The following is a 27817-nucleotide window of genomic DNA, read 5'->3' as shown; positions in this document are numbered from 1 at the left end:
AAACTTGCATGTGAGTTATTTTAAAATAGAATAGAGCCAAGATCTATTTATTTGGACTTTTTCATTTGATGTGTTGTGCATATAAGAGAAAAGTTACAACCATTCAATATAGTTGCATCACCCTTTAGATTAGAGTAGGTAGATTTTGTTTAATGCATTCCTTCTCCCCTTTCCTCTCCAATTGTAGTTAGGTGCATCTTGATTGTAAGGAAGCTGGCCTTCTCTAGAGAATCAACCTCATAGTTCAACTCCCACAGCTTGGAGGTTGTTTCCATGTTTCAAAAGGTTGTCCTTAGGTAAAAACTTTGGACAAGGGTGAAAAATTTTGTGACAAAAAATTGATCTCTTTGTAATTTATCCATTCACATTTGATTATATCAATATCTCTTTTTTCTCATCAAGAATGTCTCATCTATGGATCTAGGAATTCAAGCTTCCCTAGGTTTTGCTTCTCTCTTTTTGTGAGAGGTGTTTAAATGTAGGTGATTCTTGGGAGCTATGGGGTTGATATTTCATCAACTTCAACATGGTATCAAAGCTCCGAATCTTCATGCCCTTGTTCTGTTTATAAGAGGTTTGGCTTGGGTTTTAGATCTATGCCATTTTTTCAAAGGGTTTCATATTTTAGAGGATTTTTGTATTGGATATGGGGGCTCAGTCATTTTTGGTGCACTTTGTGCCCCAACAAACCTCATCGTTGAGCTCAAAATGCCCAAAAACTCTTATTTTCATATAAACTTTGTCCAATTTGGACACAATTGGAATTTGAAGGAAAAATATATTGATCCCAGATTAGAAATGTTCCCCAAGGCGATGGTTTTAAGATTTTTTTGGCATGAAAAATGAGATTTTTCAATGCAAAAATTGAGGCTTTTTGGCATGAAAATAGAGGTTTTTTGGAAAAGATATTGAGATTTTTGCAATGAAATCATGCTTTTTGGTGCGTAAATCAAGTTTTTTGGCACAAAAATCAAGCTTTTCAATCATGCAAATTGGGATTTTTGGCGCACAAATTAACATTTTTGGCATGCAAATTGAGATTTTTTGGTACAAAAATCAAGATTTATTGTATGTAAATCAAGATTGTTTTGTTGAAGTTGATGAAAGATCAACTCCACAGCTCCCAAGAATCACCTGCATGCAAACACTTGTCATAGAAAGAGAGAAGTAAAAGCTAGAGGGTAGATTCCTAGATCCACAAATGAGACATTCTTGATGAGAAAAAATAGAAATTACTATTATCAAAAGTGAATGAATAAATTACAAAGAAACCAATTCATATAAAAGGAGATCAAAACCCTAAAAGGTAAAATCTAGGTTGCATGATAATAATTAATAAAAGAATTAATTATCATATGCCCAAAGTTTAGCTTAAGTAAACTAAAGATAATAAGTGACTTATTAACTAAATCAATATGGTTTAATTAATAAGAAAAAAAAAATTACTCTACCACCCCCCTTTAAGATAAACTTATAGAGCAGCTAAAAACCTAGAAACTACTACTAAAAGTAAATTTGGGTCTCAACAACAAAGCCTGATGAGGTACTCAAGCACAACCAAATCTCTAAAAAGAGGAAAAATAAAGAAAACCACATGAGAAAAACCCTACTCAAAAAAGAGATGTAAATAATGCTAAAAGAACTAGTGGACTGAAGAAGCCTCCAAACTAGTGAATGTTCCAAAAGATAGGAACAAAAGATGATTATGAAGAACACCACTGAAACATCGAGCTACAAACACTACCAAACTGTTGATTTGAAGAACCTTTACTATATAGAACATGACTAGATAGAGAAGACTAAGTTTGAAGAGATGATCAATCGAAGATGGAAGGTATCTTCATGGCCTCCAAAAATAGGAATGAGAGAATGTCTATATCGTAAATAATCCATCTCATTGAAATTCATAGGTATCTAGCCACTGCAATCACCTAGTACATATAGTCAAATACTGAATATATAGCTCACTCCATCAAACCAAGAAAGAAATAGAGCCAACATAACCCCCTATAATGCTGAGAAGTAAGACATGAGCATTGAAATTGAACATAATATCTCTTGCAGAATGAAAAACTAGGAGCATCAAGAGTACAAAAGAAGTACAAATACCTATAATGACACATGTGATTGACACATCATGAGGTTAATATCATGGAAGGAACACTCACTTGACAAAGGAAGATGGAAAATATGGCCAACATGAAACCTCTCAAGACACTTTATAATGTAGTACAAGTAAAACAAAACACAAAGATGTGCAAGATCTTGAAATGCAATAGAGTGACACTTTATCTTAGTATATTTGCAAAAATACTAAAAAAGGATATCAATAAAGATCAAAAGAGACATAAGGTTGATACAAGAGATAGTACAATCCATGAAAAATTATCTAAAGTAATGAAATCAATCTTTGGACCTGAAACAACCAAGATATCCACCATAATGCAAAAAAAAAAAAACTAAATGGGATGTGCCTAGAGAAAAATTTGGAAAATAGAATGTCTCAAGATATGTCTCTTAGAGTGAAACATAGAACCTATAACTTTGATTACCTAAATTGGAAATAAAAAAGAATCAAAAGTCCAAATAAATTGTACAATCATGATGAGCTTGTAACTAGTGTTCTGACGATATCTTGTTTGTGAAAAATGAAATTAGATGAACAAGCTACAACCAAGAAACCACATGTAGGTCAAAATAGAGCTAGAAGGGAAAAACAAAAATATTTACCACCTCGAGATCCATGCCAAAATGTCTCAAGAAACACACTCACTAGAATAAAATTATCTCAAGAAGTGTACCAGTTTCGTACCAAAAATTACCCCAATTTTTGTACCAAAAATCTTAATTTACATGCTAAAAATCTTAATTTATGTACTAAAAAATCTCAATTTATGTACTAAACAATCTCAATTTTAGCATAAAAAAATCTCAATTTGCATCCTAAAATAGCTTGATTTGTGGTCTAAAATATTTCGATTTGCATGCCAAAAATCTTAATTTGTGTTTCAAAAAATACATTTTTGTGCCAGAAAAGCTCAATTTTCATGTCAAAAAATTATCAAATCACCACCTTGGGAAATGTGCCCAATCTAGGAGAAATTGTTTTTGCCTCAGAATCCAACTGTATCCAAATTGGACAAATTTTATATTAAAAGAGGGGTTTTTGGGTGCTCTAAGCTCAATGGTGAGATCCATTTTTTCTCAAAGTGCACTAAAAAATTAGTGACCCCCAGATCCAATACACAAATCCTCTAAAAAATGAAGCCCTTTGAAAGAAAAAGCATATATTTGAAAGTCAAGCCAAACCTCCCATAAATAGAATAGGGATATGAAGATTTGGAGCTTTGATACCATGTTGAATTTGATTAAAGCTCAACCCCACAACTCTCAAGAATCACCTACATGCAAACACTTGTCACAAAAGTAGAGAAGTAAAAGGTATGGAGGCTAAAATTCTCAGATCCACAAATGAGACTTTGTTGATGAGCAAAAATAAAAATTTTTATTATCAAAAGTAAATGAATAAATTACAAAGAGACCAATCCTTATAAAAGGAGATTAAAACCCTAGAAGGTAAAACCTCAGTTGCATCATAATAATTAATAAAAGAATTAATTATCATATGTCCAAAGTTTATCTTAAGTAAACTAGAGATAATAAGTGATTTAATAATTAAATCAATATGATTTAATTAATAAGATTTTTTTATTACTCTAACATTTTTAGTGTAGAAATTGGGGCACTTTGCCACACATATCGAGGCATTTGGCACAGATCTCAAGGGAATAATTTTTTTTATTTGCCATTCCACCTCTTTTTTGACTTACATGTGGTTTTTTTCCATAACTTGTTCATCCAAACTTCATTTTTGCAAATGTGATATCACTCAAAAGCTAGTTCCAAGCTCATTCCAATGGTGTAGGTTATTTTTAGTTCTTGTTCTTTTTTTATGGTTGTTTTTGTAGTCAAAGCTAGGGATTCTATTTTGTACTCTAGGAGACATATCTTGAGCATCAAATCTTTGATTTGGGAATTAATTATATCATTAGAAAGAGATTTCAAAGATCTTTCTAGTGGTTCTATTTTTTTTTTAGATTCTTCTATAGGCACATTCTATTAAGTCTTTTGCATTTTTCAATTCTGGTGGATATCTTGGTTGTTTTAGGTATGGGGATCAATTTTGGTGCTTTAGATGATTTTTCATGGGTTATACTATCTATTGTATTGGCATTATGTCTCTATTGATCTTTGTTGACATCTTTTTGTAGTATTTTTGGAAACACACTAAGATAAAGTACCATTGTTTTGCATTTTGGGATCTTTCACATCTTTGTATTTTTTTGTACTCACAATACATTATAAAGTGCCTTGGGGGGCTTCATGTTGGCCATATTCACCATCTTCCTTTGTCAAGTGAGTGTTCCTTCTATGACATTATTCTCATGATGTGTCGATGACACATGCCATTATAGGTGTTTGTAATTCTTTTGCACTCTTGATGTTCTTGGTTCTTCTTTTTGTAGGAGATATTGCTGTGGATACTAAAAAATATTTTGCATCTACTATTTGATCAAAATGAAGCTCCATTTGACATATAGCACTCCTTTTGGAAGAAAAAGTCTTCACCTAATTCTAATTGGTCCTCATCTCATCTCTTAGGTCTTCATTCATTCTTATCTTCACTCATCACCATGATCATGTGTTCTGATACACCAAATCATCTTCATCTTGCATTCCTACATTCCTACATTATCCTGCATTGTCTGTCAACCTTCTAGGGCTTTCCACCTAGTCCAACCTTGGTCTAACCTTTGTTTGACCAAGTTTGACAAAATGTGACAATGTTTTACTGATTTCACTCATGTTCTAACCTCTTTCCACCATTTTGGGCACTCACACAAAGTTTTGGGTCATTCTAAGTCTAGTCAAGCTATTTTTGGCCCTTAGAGCCTTCTAGGGCATATTCTGCACTATCTGAGCACACTTGGCTTCTCAAATGCACCATGGGCACACTTGGGCTTACCAAATGTGCACTGGGTGCACTTGGGTGTGTTTTGGGTACACTTGGGGCAGTAGGAGGTCCAAAACTACTTTCAGAGCCCTTATATTGCACTCCAGAGACCATAACTTTTGTGTTTCAACTCTGATTTTTGAACTATCAATTGCATTGGATTTGTATCTTCATTGCGAACAAATTAGGCTATCATTTTCATTATTTTGTCACTAATTTGAGTGGTAACCCTTGAAAATACTCTCGGGGCCCTGAATCAACATCATTTCTTCATACTAATTCATCCCATTTTCTCATTCCACTAACTTTGATCTTTTTGGCCAACCTAATTGTATCTCAAAAATGTCTATCACCATTCATATCCTATTTCACATCAATTTTAAATCATTTTGGAACCATTTCAGCATCATAAAAAATCATATCAAATCAACTTGCAATCATTTCATATCAAATAAAAACCATTTCATATCAACTCAAAATCACCCCAAATCAACTCAAAATCACTCAGAATTAGTCCTGATCAACTCAGAACATATTAAACATCCAAAATCAATCATCATCTCTTCAATCCTTGGCATTTTTGTGGCTTTCAGTACCTCAGAAACCTATCAATCTATCAAATCTTATCAATCTAGCCTTAGTACTGTCATGGATGTTAGTGCTAGGTCAAACTATCATTCATGTTATTTGATCTTTGACATTGTTGAGGCTCTTAGTGTTAGATCATGACATCATCAAACCCCTTTAATAATATTGACTATGTCCATCAATATTATTATGATTGACCTTATCAATCAATCTCAGTCCTATACCATTTACAATGTTAGTTAAATGTTACATATCTTTAATTCATGTCATGTGTCCTTGGCATTTTATCAATTTTGATCAATCAATCAATTTGACCATGGCTTTGGTCTACCTATCATCATCATATTCAATCCATATCATCATCACATTTTCATCAGAGGATACTATCACACCTATCAAATCAAATTGGCCAATCATCTACTAATTTTCCCAATAGGATTAAATAACCCATAATTTAATCCTATGTCATTTTACTAATTATTCTTCCTAACTAATCTCTTCAATTAATTGATATTTTATTAATTAATTGATTTATCATTCACAAACCATGGAAATTCACAATTTCCTAAGTCACATTTTCCACCATTAATTCCATTTTCACTAATTTCTATTTGTGTGGAATAATGGATTTTTAATTCAAATATTCTACAAAATATTGACATCATCATGACACATGGGTGTGGCACCTCATAGATTCCCCTTTGACACTTGGCTATGATATGTCATAATTCAATATTCTTATTCTCTTACACATATCCATATTTGGCCTCCATTGTCATAGATTCTTGGCTTTAAGTGGGTTGAGGTGTCATATGGCGCATCATAGATTCTCTTCCATCTTTAGCCATGCTTGAGTTTCAAGCATCATAGAATCCTACACTAGGCATCTTGTGTCATATGCATCATGGATTCTTCAAGGAATTTCATGCCAAGTTGCATATCTAAGGGTGACAATTCCAATTCTCTCATCCTCCATGTTGATTATAAAATGAGCATTCTTTCTCTCATTTCTGGTCCCTAGGTCCCTAATTCTTAAGTCCTTAGCTTCGTTGTATTCTCACACTCTTGCTCTCAAATTCAAATAAAATCTTCAAGTATACACAATAGCACTATCATTATTATATACTTTTTCTTCAATATTGTGTGCACTATAGGCCATTTGGAGCTACATCATATGGAGAAGAAAGAAGGACATGGGAGCTACAAGTGAAAGAGGGAGTTTTACATTGTTTTCTTTCTTTATTCATTTGGCTTTCATGGTAGACTAGAGGGTGTTAACGTATGATTATTGAGTTTGTGATTTTCTCATAGTATGTTAGACATTAGCCCATTTTCTAGGTTCCACATTTTGGTCAACTCGATGTGAACACACTTATCTAACTTGGGTTTTCTTGTTTTGTGCTTGTAGGTGTAAGGAATGAGCTCACTTGGAAGGGTATAACGACTATTTTTACTTCCTTATCACACCTAGATTAATTAGGGGGTCTAGTAATATGGTTGTATGCCTTCATTTTATGCATTTTAGTAGCTAGCTATCTTAGGGTGCACTCTACTCTGTCAATGTGCACTTGGGCCCCATAGGAGCAATTTTGAGGGCTTAGGAGACACCATAACCCCTATTTGTTGTTCCCAAATAACTAATTGCACCTAGAAACTACCAAATATTCCATTTTAAGCCCCAAATATGCCATGGGTACAATCTACACTGTCTAGGTGCACTTGGGAGGGTAGATTTGAAAAATCAAGTTTTTGGGTATCATTTTGGGCACAATTCCCCATAGTCTGCACCTGGGCTCCCCAACTATGCCCAGAAACTACCAACTATGCCAAAACTAGCCCCAACTACACCATGGATATAGTTAGCACTATTTTAGTGCACTTGGGTGTGTTCTAAAACATTTTGGCCTTCTGGGGTGTAGTCTACTCTGTCAGAGCACACCTAGTTCACAGAAAATACACACATAACACAAAATCTACATCTAAGGTTTCTATAAATTTATAGGACATAGGTTAGATTATTTTGTGTTATATATGGTCTATTTTTAGCATGTGGTGATCGTTGAATGAAGACTAAGCATTGAAAACTACTAATGATTGTTTGCAGGACATTGTTGAAGACCATTGTGTGTTTGTCAAGACCATGTGTGTGGATTTCCCAGATTAGATAACACTTCATTTGGTGCTTAAAATGAACTTTTTATTTTTTTCTTGGTGTGTCTACAATGTTTAAATGCCTAGGGGTTACATTGGACGTATCCTCTCCCCTCACCATTCGTGGATCTTGGGTGAAAGAGAAATCCATGTAACTTCTATAAGAAGCCTACCTTGGACCAAAATACTCGATATTGGGTATGCCAGAGGATGACTTCAGAGTGGTAATGGGCCAAAAGCCATGTCAACATTCCAACTGCTATATAAAACTTGATTACGGTGAAAGCCATGTTGGCGGGATTGCTGAGTGATAGCTCTCCTCCAGTACCCTAGTGGTGCATCAAACCCCGTTTCTCAGGGCTAGGAGGCCTTCTGAGGAAGTTTATCATTCACTTGCTAAACATAATGCCCTTATTAAATACCATGTTTTAGTGGCCAAAATCCTTTCTATCCACTAGCTCAAGGGGTCACCCATGCCCATGAAGACATCCTACATTCTCGTTGTCCTTAGTAGAGGCAACAATCCCTTAGGAAATCATGCCCCTTGGGAAGCAGATCTTGGTAGCCCTGAGAAGTGAGTGCACTATAAGGGGGAGCTTGTGGTGCCAAGATCCTAGGTTGTCTACTCTAGATAAGTACAATTGAACTTCAGTTCAAGTAGGAATTCAATGGATACAACCCTAAAAACCTAGGTTGTGGTGTGTTTGTTTATTTTTAACAACTATTCTTGTCTTAATGTGTCTTGCATGTGTGTAAAACATTAATCAAGATAAAACATTCAAGTTCACACCTTGGATATTTTTTACACCTTCTCCATACATCAAACATTATCAAAACATTACAAATTTGGTCAAAATGTTTCAAACTTAAACCTGGGAAACATGGAACACTACATCCCTAGAAGTGCTTAGCATACCCTAGGTTGCACCCTTGCATAGAACCACTTGCATTCACCATAGTCTAGGCCTCATATTTGCATCATAGAGGCTTAATTTTACATCTTCTAGTCCTCATTGTGTATCCCTCATCCTTCACATTGCATTCATTAAGGTTTAGTTTGCATCCTTCAGTCTTTGCATTTCAACCACAAAACTTGCATTTTGCATTGTCCATCTTGCATCTTTGCATACCCAACCTACTTCTTGAAAAATTTGACCATAATTATAGATGTCCTAAGCATCATTTTAAACCTTCATTCTAGTCCTAGAATTGTCCCCTACTACCTAGCTCATTGTGACATCAATCTGGAAGTCCCAACACTCAAAAATTGCCTTAGTTTCAGCCCACCTTCCCAACTATGCTCTAAAACTACTAACTATGCTCAAACTAGCCCCAACTGCACCATAGGTGGAGTTGGAACTATTTGGGCACACTTGGTTGTCTAAGAACCTATTTTGGGCTTTCAGACAACATTTAGAGGCTTCAGAGGTGTCCATAGGTACCTGGATAGGTCCCCTTGTCTCAACATGCCCTGATTTACATCTTGTATCTCCTAGCTATGATTGTCATAAGTTAGGACACCATACCTTACATTTTAAACCCCAATATACATCTCCTAACCCATCCTAACATCAACCCTTGCATCCTAGCTTCTTGGCATAGCAATTTAGCAACCACCTCTCTTAGATTCAACAAATATTCAACCCATCTTCCTAACTGCACCATGAAACTACCAACTATGCCCAAACAAGCCCCAACTACACCATAGGTATATTTGGTACTTTTAGAGTGTTCTTGGTGCTGTCAAGGTGCAGTTGGGAACCTATATGATCATTTTAGGCCCTAAAACTACATTTTAGGACCCCAAAACTGCATCTAGGAGCCTCGGTACCTCCCCATTCTGCATTTGACCCAAAATCACATATTGCACCCAAAATATCATTTTGAACATTAAGATATTTTCATATTGCATATCCAATCAGCATAACCATCATTTTGAGTCACCTAAACATCATTTTGAATCCCAAAACCTTTGAATTTGGTCAAAAATCTGAACAAAGTGTGAGTCTTAGAGTATCTCCTAGTGTTGATGGATGATGGATCTTGACTAGTCTTTCTATCTTTTCTTATCATTTTATTTGGTAAAAATATATCTATGTCTTGATATATTTGACCTTTTCATCTTTATCATTTCAACCATTTTGTCTTTTATCACTTTTTGGTCAAGATCCATAGTCCATTATCATAAGGTTAAATTCCTAGACAAAATAATTTCTAAAGATTTGACCTAAGTTCAAAACCTTTCATATACCTTTTTTATTAGCACAAACATATTCCTATTGTCCCTAAACATCATTTTTACTTACCTTAGTAGTATGTCCCCCCTCATCTTCCATTGTTCAAAACCTTAGCATCATTCTCACTATCAAACCCTATCATCTTGTGTATCAACCAAATTGTCTTCTTGATCACTTATCCTCATTTTTGCATATCTCAAACATGATTACCAATTCTAGAACACCATCAATTGCATAGTCCACCTTTCATACATCAACCCCTAGCATCATTACCAAGATCAAAATCCAATCCTAACCTTCATTTTTCATACCATAGGGTCATTTTCATCCCCTTTAGCTAATCTCTAAAATGTCTCTTTGCATTTGCATTTGCATAGTTTCCTTAGGACATTTAAATCCTGCATGTCAAAACCTTTAAACATGTATCCACAAGATCACCATAACCAAGAGACAATGCAAAAAACCCTAAACAATGCACCTACCATGAGATTTCCTCCAAAAACTTCCCCCACATATGGTATGGTTCAATGGAGGCCTAACTTTGAACCCATATTTGTGCCGATACTGCCTAGAGGTGGAATTGTACCAACCACACCCGAGGATGAACAAACACATTCCTTTGAATTTAGCAAACCCAACACTAGTACCTTCAACTCTAAGACATCAAACACATAGCAAGGTATTGTGTACCTAAGGGATGAATTTGACACTAACTATGGCATCACTGATGAAGAAATGGCTAGGGCATGTCAAGACAAAAATTTCCACAAGAACTTCAAACTTTTGGCAATCCAGGAAATTGTCAAATTCAACCCAAACGTGGAGGGACCTAAGTCCAAACATCAAACCAACACAACAATTGAAAATATACAACCCATGATCAATTTGGACTTAGATAAGGGAAAACAACCATTGGAGTTTTCAAATACAACAATGGCTCCTATAAGGTCCCATCAAGAACCAACAATAAAAACCCTCGAAAGTACATTTGAACACATCAACATTAATCCCTTGTTTGATGAACCACAACCAATGAAGGGAAACAATACTCTCCCTAAATATCCCAAGAGGACATTAAGACTTGATTTTAATCACATGATGCAACAACAATACATGCTTAAAGGGACTTGTGCTCTCGAGATGCTAGACATACCTCCTTTGGAGGCAAACCAAAAAAGTGCTCCTTTGCACCTAACTCTACCAAGTGTTATGACATCAAATGTTATGGATCCTCCCATGAGTACACCATGTTAAACATCAGGTGGAACAATCCCTATCGACACAAAAAATAAAAGTCTTATTGACATTACAGCTATTCCCAAAAGGAATGCACCTCATTGTCAAATCAACATGATGTCCCAAGGAGAATCCTCTAACACCTAGAAGTGCCAAAGAAACAATACCAACATGGTGATCACTTCGTAAGGACATAACCAACTACCCCAAAAACATCAACCCACAATAGTCCAAGGGCTTAATTTTTTCGACACACATTCGACATATCAATAGCAACATCAACCATAATAGCAAGAACCTCAAGTGGTACAAGCATCCAATGTCCCTAACACACAATCCAGTGTAAACCCACTTGACTTTCATGCAATGAATCATAAAAAATTCGAACAAGAACAAGCCTTGTTTGCTAAACAACAAGAGCACCTCAAACAATAGTTGGAATACCAATGATGGTTTGAGCAAAAAATTTCATACCAACAACATTTGTTAAAACAACAACATGTGCCACAACAACCTCAATAGATATCTCTACAACAACAATCACATACATGGTCTCACATGCAACCAACAGAGGTAACCCAAGAAAAATCATAACAAATGGCACAACAACAACACATGGTCCATCAATCATAGTCGATACCACAACAAGTGCCACATAAAATGCCACAACAAGTACCCCAACATGTGTCACAATAGGGTCCCTTTTATCTTTGAGGTGCCAACATACCTCCTCCACCTAGTGACATATCACTAGACTCATTAGACACATAAATGTCAGAATTGAGTAGACATAGCTCCCGCCATAGCAAATAATCTACTCATATGCACAAAGGACTTGAAGGAAATACTATCATGCAAAACCATAATGAAGAGCTATTGCAACAATTCAAACAACTTTCCAAACAAGTTGAGACATTGGGAGTCCAAAAGAAATAGGCTCTATATATAGAAAGGGACTTACACCCTAATCCATTTGATAAAAGTCTATATATGCCTCCATTCCCAAAACACTTTGAGGCTCCAAGGTTTAAAAAATACCAAGGAAAAGGCAACCCTGTTGATCACATTAGAGAATCTTGTGCCTCTTGTACCAAACTTAGTAATGAGCCCACTTACTCATGAGATTTTTCTCTTGCTCTCTAGGTGGGCCCACACTTGAATGGTATTCCAAACTTCCATGTACTATCGAATCTTGGTCAGAGATAGTAGAGAAGTTCATCTCCCATTTTTCCTTGAACATTACAAATGAGGTGACGCTCTCTAATTTGTGCTCAACTAAACAAAAGATGGGAGAACCATTCATCACATTCTTACTTCACTGGAGAAGCTCAGTTAGTCAATGCTCACTAGACATTCTTGAAGAACAACAGGTTAACCTATGCATTGAAAACTTAGTCCTAGACTTCATGTATGAACTCAAAATCAAGAGTCCAAGCACCATTTCTAAATTGATGAGAAAAGGGGCTAGTATTGAAGATGCTCTTTTCCGTAAAGGAATCCTCAAGATAAACAAGGAAAACACAAACACCAGTTCCTTTAATGACATGGCAAAATTTTTCTCCAAAAACAAGAATGTGACTAATGATGGCATTGTGGATACCTGTACAATTATCATAGAATAACCTTAATTGACTTTGAAAGGTGCAAACCCTATGAATTCACAAAATACCAATGAAACATCACCTCAACAATAAAAAACTAAGACTTCCACATATGATGAACCTTGAAGACATCCTATAACCAAAGATAGGAAATTCACACCATTGGGGATACCTCTTGAGACTACACTACAATAGTTACTCAATAATAACTTCCTGCAGTTACCCCTAATCAAAGGTGAACCATTAGCTAAAGCAAATTGATGGGATGAATTTTTTTTTTGTGATTACCACCACACCAAAGGACATAAGACCTCATCATGTTTCCAACTAAAGCATGCAATACAAGACCTTATTGATGATGGTGTAATCACAGTTGATCCATCATTGCTAGCATCCAACTCTGATCACACTATCTTCAAAGATCCTTTGGGTAATCATGACAAAGAGAAATGCTCCAATTCAAACTCAAACTCACAAGGTAATGTGAATTACACACACATTGGATATGACTACACCATTAACTATTTCAATGAGTCAGATTCCCACATATCCACATTAACCTTAAAGGCTGAAGGTCCTCACTATGTTGTCACTACACATCATACCAAGATCACTCTGCCTGGAGCCTCATCTAGACCTACTATCTCTGCTAGACCTTCACCCCCTAGTAGGCTTAATGCTCCCACTTCATCTGATTATAGCCTTATTGAAAAGCTTGGCAAGACCCCTATGCAAATATCCATTTTGGACCTACTACATGCATCTCCCCAACATCAAAAGATCTTGGATCAAGCCATTAAAGAGTCAATAGTTCCAGATAACATGGATGTTGTCTAGTTCTAAGCCATTGTTGGTAACCTATCTGCCTCATAGCATATCACTTTTTCCCCTTAAGATATTCCTAAGGACAAACCTAACCACAATTACCCCCTTCATCTCAAAGTCATCATCCATAATGCCAAACTCAGACATGTCTTAATAGATGGAGGAGTAGGGCTGAATATTTTTATACTTAAAGTAGTCAAAGGTTTGGGTTATTCTAAAGATGATATAGATCCCTCTCAAAGAATCACAATAAAATCCTATGATGATGGTGAATGCTTCTCCAAGGGTGTCATCATATTACCCATAAGAGTTGGTCCAACTACTGAAGATACATTATTCCATGTCCTAGATATAGAAATAAATTGTAACATGATACTAGGATGCCTTGGATTCATGCTATAAAAGCAGTGCCCTCTACATATCATCAATGTTTAAAATTTTCCTATAACAATGTGGAGGTTACCATCCTTGGTGATCCAGATCCTTTCTAGTTTTGTGCTAATCTAAGAGATGCTACTACATACCAAGTCCCAACCAATAATGAAGCACAACCCACATATTCCTCTAAATATGTGGATGCAGATACACTCCTCAGTAAGGCCAAGGAAAAGATGAAGATTGAAGATAATGGGTGTGGAGAATACTTTATGTCTCAAGTTTTCCACATTAGGGAGTTGCCACTATCTCCCCAATTTGATGGTAAATCACATCTATTACAAGAACAACACTCTGAGATTTGTATACAAAATGCCAATTCTATCAAGGAGAATACATCTATATGTATTGAGAAAGAAAAAGAAGAACACAAACCCACCTTGATATCTCCTAGCAAGTATGGACTTGGGTTTACTATCATGCAGAAATAAGGCTATGATGGCTATAGTAGTCTTGGATGTTAGAAATAAGGAATAATTGAACCTATCACTACAAAAGGATGACCTCCTAGTTTGGGGCTTGGATTCAAACCATTACAAATAGGTCATCCTAGTACTATGGTACCTATGTGTAAGACTAAGGATGTTTTAAATGATGAAAAGACATTTGAGGATATTCAACCTAACACCAACAATCCTCCAACTTCTAAGCATGACCCCAATTATACCACTAAATGAAATACCCATATATCTACCTTTACCCAAAGTCCATTCAACGCTAATGCTGACGTCCCATCAAGTTATCCTAAACTATTGGATTGGGACCAACGTGGACCACCAATCTTTGATCAATTTGACAATTATGATGCTCTTGAAATAGACTTTGAAATCTATGAAGGCATTGAAATTGGTGATCATAAAGAAGTAGTTTCTCCTAAAGAGAACAAATTGGCATATTTTGGGGAGTCAATTCCATCGTCTAGATGTAAATTTGAAAACATAGAAAATAATGACAAAAGTAGATCTCTTGGTGAAAACCAAAAGGCGCCATTAGACCATGAAAAATCAAAAGCTAAGCAACTCCCAAGGATATAGGATAAACAAGAGGGTGCCATGAATATTACTGTTCCAGAGTTCAACATGCCACAAAGTCTTTTTGAGCACTCTCAAATATCCTTCATGTGCGATGATGTTGGTCTCAATCCTCCCAATCCTTCCTTATATCTAGTTGTTTATCCCCAAATCTAGCTACCTAATTTTCCAAACACCCAAAATACAATGTCTATTTAGAAAATCTTTGAGCATGTCATCATTAGTGATATCCCATACAAAGAATCCTTTGACCCATTTATCCTTAGATGCCTTGATTTGCAAGAGGTAGACAATGTCTTACATATGGTACACAATGATATATCTTCAGGCCTTTCCAATGTTTTGATCTTAGCTATAGACTTGGAACAAATCCTACATAGTGATGGTTAGTCATGGATCTAGAGATTATCAGATAGTAGCACCAACAATAGATATCTTCTTAGCATTCGTCAGCAACATTTGTGATGCCATCTAAAAGTCTTGAAAAAATAGCAAAAAGTCATGAAAAAAGAAAAGAAAAAAGTGAAAAAAGTCATGAAAATATGGATGCCTTGATGAAAACCTAGAAAATAGGGGTCTTGGCACAAAAATTTGAGTCAAGAGAAAAAGTCCATCCAAAAGTGAAAACTTGGAAAACAGGTGCTTTGGGCAAGTACCATGTTGAAAACTTGGCAAACAGGCACCATGTGTAATCAGTTATTGCTCTTCCATCTATCGGGATTCCATCTGGTTTTTTCCCCGTTTGTCATTCCTTGATCATATCTATCATCTTGCAAGACATACTTCACTCCTTGACCATGGCTCAAGCACTGGTTAATATCCCTTGTTATCCTACCTAATGCATCACCAGTTTGTACATACTCCATCATTGGCCTTTGTACATAGTTCATGTCTTGTCCAAGGGCATATTACCTACATGTTGCATGAGTTTGAACTTGAACTTGTGGCATATCCCTAAGCACTTTTTATCCATTGGACTTATCGCATAATGGATTAGAGCTAACACTTGTATATGCATATATGATCTTGAAAAACTCCTAAAAAATCCCAATATGATCCTAAAAAAATCCTAAACATTCAAATATGATCCTGAAAAATTTCTAAAAACTATAAAATGTCCTAATAAAAGCACTAAAAGTCATATAATGTCCTAAAAAAAGCACTAAAAATCACATAATGTCTTGAAAAAATACTAAAAATCATAAAATGTCTTGAACTAAACACTAAAAATTCTAAAATGTCCTGAAGAAACCAATCACACAAAAACATCAAATATCCCCCTAAAACCCTAAAAATCACAAAACCTAGTGGAAATCTGTAATAAACCTTGTAAATATTCACTGTGCATAATCACCTCTTTTACATAAACACTTGCACTTTGCAAACTGAAACTCAAAGCACTATACTTCAATGACAATCACACTATTTGAGCAACATGAACCAACAATCAATCCAACATGTCACTATGAACTTATCAATTGAATCCACAACCAAACTATCACATCATCAACCTATCAAACACTATTTGAAGACCTCAAACACTAAAAAGAAAGCAATAATGGACAATAATAGCTATTGGCTCATGTTGTTTAGTGAGTGATTTATTTTTTGCTTTATTTTTCTTTGATCATGTTCCTATGCCACTCGATGATATAAACTAATCTATGAGGGTGTCTAGGATGGTTCATGGTCATCTTTTATTTTTTTTCTATGACAATGTACCTTTGAGAGTCTGGGGCATGTATATGTGCCTCAGGAAGGATAATGTCATTTTTTGTCTACATCGTGCTTGTTTACGCAAAAGCTATGCATTTTGTACTCTGGCCCTTTATGCCATGATGCATTGCATTCTATTTTCTATATCAAAATAAAGCTCCAATAAATTATAGTGCACTTTACAAAACCAAAAGTCCTCTCATCATACTAACAATTCCTCATCTCATCTCTTTCATCTTCTGTGTCTTCTTCATCTGCTACCTTGCATCTCATTATTGAAAAATTGACCTACCATATGCATATCTCAGTCAATTTCTTGAGGGGGCACCCATATATATAATTCCTACTGGGGCATGTTATTATGGCCTTCTCATTAGTGTTCTTTGACACAAAACTCTAAATCACATTATATCAAAGAGGGGCAAAATGTAGATGCTCAAAAATGGTTTGCATCTACTATTTGATCAAAACGAAGCTCCATTTGACATATAGCACACCTTTTGGAAGAAAAAGTCTTCACCTCATTCTAACTAGTCGTCATCTCATCTCTTAGGTCTTCTTTCATTGATATCTTCATTCATCACCATGACCAGGTGTTCAGATACACCAAATCATCTTCATCTTGCATTCCTACATTCTGCATTGTCCTGCACTATCTGTCAACCTTCTAGGTCTTTCCACCTAGTCCAACCTCAATCTAACCTTTTTTTGACCAAGTTTGAACAATTGTGACCATGTTTAACTAATTTCACTCATGTTTTGACCTCTTTCCACCATTTTGGGAACTCACACAAAGTTTTCAGTCATTTCGAGTCCAGTTAGGCTATTTTTGGCCCATGGAGCCTTCTAGGGCACATTCTGCACTTTTTGAGCACACTTGGGCTTCCCAAGTGCCCCATGGGCACACTTGGTACTATCATGGCACACTTGGGCTTACTAAGTGTGCACTGGGCACACTTGGGTAGTTTTGGGTGCACTTGGGGTAGTAGGAGGCCTAGAACTACTTCTGGGGCCCCTATCTTGCACTCTGGAGGCCATAAATTTTGCGTTTCAACTCTGATTTTTGAACCATTAGTTGCATTGGATTTATATCTTCACTATGAAAAAATTGAGCTATCATTTTCATTATTTTGTTGCTATCTTAAGTGTTAACCCTTTAAAATACTCTCGGGCCCTTGAATCAACATCACTTCTTCATACTAATTCATCCCATTTTCTCATTCCACTAACTTTGATCTTTTTGGCAAACCTAATTGTATCTCAATAGTGTCTATCACCATTAATATCCTATTTCACATCAATTTCAAATCATTTTGGAACCATTTCAGCATCATCAAAAATTATATCAAATCATCTTGCAATCATTTCATATCAAATCAAAACCATTTCATATCAACTCAAAATCACCCTAAATCAACTCAAAATCACTCAAAATCAGTCCTAATCAACTTGAAACATATTAAAAATCCAAAATAAATCATCATCTCTTCAATCCAATGCATTGTTGCGGCTTTCAGTGCCTTGGAAACATATCAATCTATCAAATCTTATCAATCTGGCCTTAGTACTATCATGGCTCTCAGTGCTAGGTCAATCTATCATTCATGTCATCTGATCTTTGACATTGTCGAGGCTCTCAGTGTCAGATCATGACATCATCAAACCACTTTAATAATATTGACTATATCCGTTGATATTATTATGATTAACCTTATCAATCAATCTTGATCCTGTAGCATTTACAATGTCAGTTAATTGTTACATAACTTTAATTCATGTCATGTGTCCTTAATATATTATCAATTTCAATCAATCAATCAATTTGACCATGGCTTTGGTCTACCTTTCATCATCATATTCAATCCATATCATCATCACATTTTCATCAAAAGATACTATCGCACTTATCAAATCAAACTAGCTAATCATCTATTAATTTTCCCTATAGGATTAAATAACCCATAATTTAATCCTATGTCATTTTACTAATTATTCTTCCTAACTAATCTCTTCAATTAATTGATATTTTATTAATTAATTGATTTATCATTCACAAACCATGGAAATTCACAATTTTCTAAGTCACATTTTCCACCATTAATTCCATTTTCAGTAATTTCTATTTGTGTGGAATAATGGATTTTTAATTCAAAAATTCTACCAAATATTGATATCATCATGACACATGGGTGTGACACCTCATGGATTCTACTGTGACACTTGGCTATGATATGTCATAATTCAATATTCTTATTCTCTTACACACATCCATATTTGGCCTCCATTGTCATAGATTCTTGACTTTAAGTGAGTTGAGGTGTCATATGACGCGTCATAGATTCTCTTCCCTCTTTAGCCATGCTTGAATTTCAAGAATCATAGAATCCTACACTTGGCATATTGTGTCATATGCATCATGAATTCTTCAAGGAGTGTCATTCCAAGTCTCATATCTAAGGGTGACAATTCCAATGCTCTCACCCTCCATGTTGATTATAAAATAAACATTCTTCCTCTCATTTCTAGTCTTTAGGTCCCTAATTCTTAAGTCCTTAGCTTCTTTGTATTCTCACACTCTTGCTCTCACATTCAAATCACATCTTCAAGTATTCTCAATAGCACTATCATTATTATATACTTTTTCTTCAATATTGTGTGCACTATAGGCCATTTTGAGCTACATCATGAAGCTACAAGTGGAAGAGGGAGTTTTACATTGTTTGCTTTCTTTATTAATTTGGCTTTCATGGTAGACTAGAGGGTGTTAATGTATGATTATTGAGTTTCTAATTTACTCATAGCATGTTAGACATTAGCACATTTTCTAGGTCCCATTATTGCATTCAATTTTAGTGTTCATGTCTTACCTCTTATCATTATAGGGAGGTTATGTTGGTTCTATTTCTTTCTTTGTTTGATGGAGTGAGCTATGTATTCAATATTTGATACTATGTTCAGTGAGATGGATCATTTACCATATATAAATTATTTCATTCATAATTTTGGAGGCCATGAAGATAGCTTTTTTTTGAAAATAGATTGATACAAGTATGATAAATGTGTTTCAATCATTATTTTGTCATTGGTTTCAAACCTGGTATTTTGTTGGTAAGACAATTGCTTATATGATTTAAGTACTATTACGTATTTGATTGATAAAGATGATTTGATCAAATGATGTAACAATAACACCTAGAGGAAAGGATGAGTTATGATATGAAATGAAGTACAAGAATCAACATAGACAATGATATCATAATGCATTGATAATCTACTTAAGATTGCAAATGTTGGTTATACTAAGCAAGTTTAGAAGAACAAGTTAAATAAAGTTTGTTTGCCAAGCTTGACCGAATGGACAATAGGTACCAAGAAAAGCTAGTGCAATCCGAGCATAAAATTAGTTGGAGCTGAGTAAAAGTCTATTTTAGTGTATGCCTAGAAAAATAGTTGATGTCGAGTGAAATTTAGTTGATGCTGAGCACTAGTAAACTTTAGTTTATGTCAAGTGATTTTACAAAGCATGTCGAGCAATGTAGTTTGTGGCAAGCATCAAAAAAAAGTGAATGCTGATTGTCAACATTATTAGAAAGATTGTGGATTTGATGGATCTGAGCTAACACATTTATTTTCTTAGATTGTGTGAACTAGGTGGAAGATAAGATTGATGAGCTGGTAGCACAAAATTCATGGTTAACTATTTTGAATCGAATTTAAAGAGGATTGAAGGAGAAGTTTCTAGAAATGGAATGGAATGATGGGTAGATTCATTGAATCCTACCTAATCTATCCTAAACCTAAATTGGATGATGGAGAATGAACAACAAAATATCTTAATTCTCTATTTATAGGGATGGCTAGTCAAAAGTAGGGTTGTCATGTGTGAGAACCTAGGGAAGACATAGAGTCTAGGGTATTGGTTCATTCAGTGACCTAAGTGATGAATCTACATTGGCAAGTTAAGCAAGGAGGCTTAATGGTATGGATGCTTGAAGGGTGAACAAGCTATCAGAGCTGAAGTGTGTGAAAGCCAAGTAGAATGGATGATTGAAATAGAGATTTGTAGTCTACAAATAGAGTTGTAAGTTGTTATCAAATCAAGCCTTACTATTAATCTCTAATAATTGTATTAGTCTTAATCCTTTAACCAAGTGACATTCCAAGTGAATGGTCTAAAGTCCTCTAACAAGGCTCACACCTAACATGGTGACTGGAATCCTTTAACTGGGTCACATTTAAAAGTGTGCATTGTAACCTTTAACAAGGTTGGCCTTTGACAAGCATTAGTTTAGAAGAGTGAGAAAGAGTAGCATGGTACTAGTAGTTTTTTCCAAATTGGGTTTCCATGTAAATCATTGTGTCAAGTGTGTTATTGAATCTGTTATGTTTCATGTTTACATTTCAACAAATTAATTTGATAGTAACCTACAAGTTTTAAGTGATTGCATAATCTTGTGGATGCATGCATGATGATAAATGTTTTATGGGCTCACTAAGTTGTGAAAAGTTTTATTTATACATCTAGACCTTGGATAATTGATTCACCCCCCTCTTAGTACCTTAGCTTAATAGAGATAACTTTCTTGCGTGGAAAATTTTGGTGAAGCTACACCTTGAAGAACTTGGAGATCATGCACAAACCACCATTACTATTGAGCATACTTGTCCTGTTGGAGCCCAAATTGTTGAGAATTTGGAAAAGAAGAAAGAACACAACTAGGCAATGTTGGAGATTGCCTCTACCCTAAGCTATGCTCAGTTTGATGATATAAATTTTTTTGATAGTGCAAAGAAAATGTGGGATGCTTTACACACCATCTATGGAGGGATAAAGAATGTTCTAAGAGCCAAATCTAAGAGTCTTAGAGATAAGTTTGATGATATGAGAATGCAAGAAGGTGGAAATATTGCTCAATATTGCTCAAGGATAAAATATGTTGTTAATGCAATAAGAGAATCTACTGGTACAATAGAAGATGATATGATACTAAGAAAAGTTTTAAGAATACTGCTACCTATATATGCTATTAGAGTTTTTGCAATACAAGAATTGAGATGTATACCAGGGAATGTTATAACTCTTGAAGGTCTGGTAGGTAGACTCACTACTTTTGAGCTATCAAACTTTGATAACTGCAAACCTAAAAATATTGAGTCTACTTTCAAAGCTAAGTTGTCATTGAAAGAACCTAATGTGAATAAGAAAAAGACAAAATATGTGTCTAGTGATAGTGATATAGATGAGGAAAATGTAGATCAACTTGAAGCACTACTGATAAGGAGATTTCATAGAGGTAAAGATAAACTAACTATCATTTCTTTTTATTTCAATGAGGTTGGTCATATTGCTACTAGATGTATAGAGAAGAAGAACTACAGAGGTGGTAACAACTACAAAAGTAGAAGAGACGAAGAGAACAAAGAATACACAGACAAAGGCAAGAAATCTTGCTACATTGTGAAAGAGGAAACAAGAGATGAATCAGATGAACATGATGATGAAGTGGTGTGTGTTGTAATAAAGGATGAATTTAATGAAGATAAGGAAACTACACTTGTGTCTTGTGTAAACAAGAATGATAGATCAATCATTAACAATAGGTGTTCACATCACATGACTGGAGATAAAAGTAAGTTCATTACCTTAAATTGCTATGATGGAAATAGTGTAAGATTTGGTAATGATGCACTATGTTTGATAAAAGGAAAAGGTTCTATCAAACTCATAAAAAATATTTTTATGTGACAATGCGTACTATGTTGAAGGACTTAACTATAATCTATTGGGTGTGTCACAATTGAGTAATTCAGGATGTAAAGTTGAGTTTGAAAATAAGATTGCTAAGATATATGATACTAATAGAAAATTGATTAGAAAGGGTGATCAAACTAGGCATAACCTATTCTACCTTGATATAGAGGATGCTACTTTTCTAGTTGTAAAATTTGATGATGTGTGGCTATGGTACAAGAGGTTATGTCATGTTTTTGATTAGATAAATAGGTTTTACAGGGAACCTTAAACCCAAAAGTTAGTACAAAAGAAGGCTGATAATAAGCATGACAGCCCAGCCAAAAAAGTATAAGTTCAAAGGCTGATAATAAGCATTAAGCCCAGCCAAAGGAAAGAGTTCTGAGAAAATACCAGGAAAAGGAAACAAGCAAAGCCACGGCCTAAAGCCAGAACAAAAAGCCAAAAGATAGCGATAAAGAAAAGAACAAGCAAGAGTTATTCCTCATTCTTTCACTCCAGATCATGCATCACCTGAGCAGCCTCAAAGGCCGATTAATTATCCTCCATTTCCATCTATTGTGCCCTTTGATTCCCCTGGTCCTGAGTAGGAATGGAGTTGTCCTTTGCAAGGTCGTTCTCCGTTCTGGTCTCATCCCTATCTTTTCCATCCTCATCTTCATACATTTCTCTGTCTTTGATCCAACCCATGAGAGAGATGATGTTGTTGTTGATGGAGCTTAACAAGGAAAAATTTTGATTTGCAAGGTTGTGATTGTAGTTTTCTAGGTTATGTATCCTCTATTTTGCTAGATTGAGCCTGTCAGCCGAATCTTTCCTCCTGTTGGCATCCATTCCTTTCCTTGTTGCCTCAATATGTTTCACCTAATCTTTAACCTCCTCAAGCTCATGGAAAATCCATTTGATTGATCTAAAATTATCAATCATGCTATTGCAAGAATTATTTAAAAGGTTCATCCCTGTCTCCATGGCTTTGTCTGAAATAGCCACAATCGTCGGATCAATTAATTCTTCCAGCTGCTGCTCTTCTTGATTATCCATGAGGATTTGGGGATTCATGGCCTCCCTAAAGATTCCCATCTTGGTGGTCTTGTCATTGAAGTTGATCCACACTTTCCTCCTATTATTGGTTTGCACTTCCCCTTTCGCATACCCAACTTTCTCCTCTTTGCTCCTCAGGGTGGAGATGGATAGGAGAAAGGGGCAGCATAGACACCTCCTATAATTGAGAGTGCACATCCTCCAGACTCTCCCTCTTGCACTTCTTCCTTCCACTTTCCTCCTTTGTTTCCTCCTGTGTCTCCTTAACCACCTCCTCAAACTTTGGTTCCTCCTCTTTGTTGCTACCTCCCTCCTCAGCCTTCTCAGCCTACTTCTGCCTAAGATCCCTAGGGCTTTTTCTACTTGGGGTTATGGGGAGGGGGATTTTTTAGCATGGTACGTCGCAAATTTCCCCATAGAAGAGATCCTGCCTTTCTTAGAACTAAGGCTCTGAATTTCATCCGAGTCAAAGGAGTAACTGGAACTTCCAGAATCCACGTTCTTTATCTGAGGGGGGGCATTGCTTATAGTCTAAGCTTTGAAGTGCTCATGAATAAGTAGCAGTAGCCCCTCATGCAGAGTTGGGTTAGCAATGGGCTTCTTTTTGAAGCTATCCATCACCTTACTCAAAGAGGTTAACAGATAAAAAGGGAAAGAAATTCTGGCTTTCTTCTGAAAATGATTCAAAATATTAAAGTGGTGGGTTCAGGCTCTATCCAAGCTTGGGTCCAAAGTGATGTACTGAATAACAGCTTTAAGAACATACCTCCACCGCTTCTTCGTGGAGTCGGGGACATAGTAGGTGTCAATCTTTTTCAACTCCTTCAGTTCCTTCTCACTCTCCACAAAGTCCCTAACCACATTGGCAGAGAGCTTCTTATCCCTGAATATTTTGAAACCCTTGATAGGGATCTCGGTGATAGCTGCAATCACCTCCTCATTATCTAGAAGTTGATGCCATTCACCTTAACCCTACCATCCTTCCAGGACCCCACCATACTGTTGGTCACCTTGTGATCACAATCGTGTAGCTTCATGATATTCTTGGTAACCCTACCCTCTTCAAGCTTTTTCCACACTTTTGGCCTACTTCTCTATTTCTCAAAGTCCCCCACTGGCTCCTTTCTGCATCTCTCACCCACCATCTCCACACACTGCACACCCACTTTACTCATGTGCTCTTCACTCTGTGACTGGAATGGACCACCGAGAGTAAGTAAAGAGTAGAGAAAAATAACTCTGTTGTTGCCCTTGAAATGATTGTAATAAACAACCCACAGAGCGTGGAAATTAATCAATAAAGGATATCTGCATTTACGGATTCCCAAGCTTTTATTATGAAAAGTACCCTTATATCTTAACCATTTCATATTCATAATTACAACTTGATTTCCTTAGTACTTCCTTGGATTTTATCCAAGTTGATCAGACACTTGACGTCCATCGATAAATAATTTTTGGGAAGCCAAGTCATTTTTTGGTCTGTGCCAACCCCTATATTACCCAACCTCGCAACTAGGTTTGCTTCTGGAAAAGTATGGGTGACATGGAATTTATTGAATTTGGCAAGGGTTTCTCTAGTCTCATTAATGAGATTTGTAATCGTCCAAGATGGATACGAATTGCCATTGATGATGCACTTAATAATGCTATTCGAGTCCCCTTCAAGCCATAAATTGGTGACCCTAATTTCAAAAGCCAGTTTAACAACATTGCATGCTGTGTTGGCTTTTGCAAAATGATTTGTTTGGAAACCCAACAGGAGAGAAACAGTTGCTATACTGTCTCCATTTTCATTTCTAACCACACCTCCACTACCAGAGGATCTAGGGATGCCCTTGGAGGCTTCGTCGAAGTTGGCTTTATGCCAGCCTTCAGGGGGGAGGAGCCACTTGGCTTCCTGTCTTTTCCTCACTTTGTCTTTTACCTTCTCCTTTTTCCTACCTCTTGTCTCAAAAGCTCCCCTCTTCCTTATGAAATTTTTTCCCTTTATGTTATTGAAGATCTTCCTTCCATCAACCAAAGTCGGCTCCTCCCTATCTCTGAAAATTCAATTATTTCTTTCCTTCCATATGCTCCAACAAAAATGGGGCAGGAGCCAAGAGCTGATTTCCTGCAAGGCAGACCCGTTGAACATGCCTTGCCATTGGTAAAAAAAGTCAAGAAGGTTGGAAGGAATGCACCAGCTATGGACAAGGTCCTGGGTGAGGAAGCCCTAGAATGTCTTGGAGTAAGAGAAAAGAATGAACAAATGATTACCTATCTCTAACTCTTCTTTGCATAAAACACATCTACTAGGCATGATATGGCCTCTTTTAATGAGATTTTTCATGGGTGATATTTTTGTCCTAAAGTGCCAACCAAAAAAACATGTTGACTTTTGGCATTAGGGTCAGGAGCCAGGGCCTCAACCAAGGGGGGGACACTTTAGTGCTCCATAAAGCAGAGTACCTAGAGGCAACCGAATAGAGCCCATTGGCATTATCCCTCTAAACCAATTCATCCTTGTTGTTGCTGAGGGATAAGGAATTAAGCATGATCATAATTGGTTTGAGTTCCTCTGAGATAATGGAAAGGTCCTTCCATCCCTATTCAGTCCTGTAATTGCTGACTTTGTGCCCAAAATGGTTGATGCAATCATTAGCCCAAACTCCATAGCTGGGGTTATTAATGAGGGGCCCCTGAGAAAGCCAGTAGTTAGACTAGAATAGAATGTTCTCCCCATTTCCCAGCTTCTAGGAGACTTTAGAATTAGCCAAATCCCTAGCTTTTAAGAAGCCATTCCAAAAAAATGAGCCTCTAGGGATATCCTCTAGAGGTTATCCCTAGCTTTTAAGAAACCATTCCAAACAACTAAGCCTGTAGAGGTTATGTCATGTTAATTTTGATAACTTGGTCAATATTAGTAACATGAGAAAAGTTAGAAGTTTTCCTAAGTTTTAGATTATGGTAAAAACAAGTTTTGAAGGGACCGCAAAACCCTTTCACATCCTTAAAAGGAAAAAGCAATACAACCATCAGGAAAAGAGTCCTTAAACCTACTAGAAGCAACACCAAAATTAGGTTTTATAGGGACCTGAAACCACATACATAGTCCAAATAAAGTACCAAGGTTTTACAAGGACCTCGAACCTCCAATATAGTTTAAAACTAAAAACTAGAAAATAGGACCAAACACAGGAACCAGATGTAGCAACCAGAAAAAAGGACCTAAACAAAAACCCAACTAGAAAAGTAGACCAAAAGAAACTATTGCAGTTCTGTGATCATCTTAACTGCCTCCTTACCAATCTTAACTATTAAGGTTTTCCTAAGTTGAAGAAGCCTGATAATATAATTTGCAAACAATTTCAGTTAGGCAAAATGGCAAAGTAAGTTTTAAGAGTAAAATTCATACCTCTAAAGGAATGTAGAGATTGGTCATACTGACTTGTGTGGACCTATTGAAGTGCAAAGATACAAAGGAGATAAGTACAATATGCTGCTTTTTGATGATTATTCTAGAATGATGACAATAATGTTTTTGAAATAGAAATCTAATGTTTTCTAAATGTTTAAGTGGTACTTAGCAAGAGTTGAGAAGGAAATAGGTAAAAGTTTGAAATCTTTGAGATTTGATAGATCAAATGAGTTTGAGATGTTCTGTAATGATAGAGGAATCAAAAGATAGACAGTTTATCCTAGAACCCCTCCACAAAATGGAATTGCTGAAAGGAGAAACATGTCTATAATGGACCATGCTAGGATACTCATAATGGAGAAAAATGTTGCTTTGAAATATTGGAGAGAATCCATAAGTATAGCCATCTATACCTTGAATCATGTACAAGTCAAGAGAGGTACTCATTCAATAACTTTTGAATTATGGTATGGATACTCACCCAATGTAAAATATTTTAAGGTATTCAGAAGAAGATGCTTTATTCTCAAAGATTTTAGGAATGGTAAACTAGATGCAAAAAGTGAAGAAGGTATATTTGTAGGATATTCCACAAGAAGTATAGCTTATAAGTGTTTAAATACTAACACTAACGAAGTTTTGGAAAGTGTAAATGTGAAATTTGATGAATATATAGAAGTACATGAGGTGGAACCTATGAAGGAACTAGAAGAATACATATTATTGGTATACTTTTATGAAGGTATGCCTGCTGAAGAAGATGTTGCAAATCTAGCTACAAGCCAAAAAT

The sequence above is a fragment of the Cupressus sempervirens genome, chromosome 6 (genome assembly GCF_028749045.1).
Source record: "Cupressus sempervirens isolate cs-2001-9-10 chromosome 6, ASM2874904v1, whole genome shotgun sequence".
In the NCBI taxonomy this organism is placed as follows: Eukaryota; Viridiplantae; Streptophyta; class Pinopsida; order Cupressales; family Cupressaceae; genus Cupressus; species Cupressus sempervirens.
The sequence above is the reverse complement of the archived record's forward strand: the minus strand, read 5'-3'. Positions refer to the sequence as shown.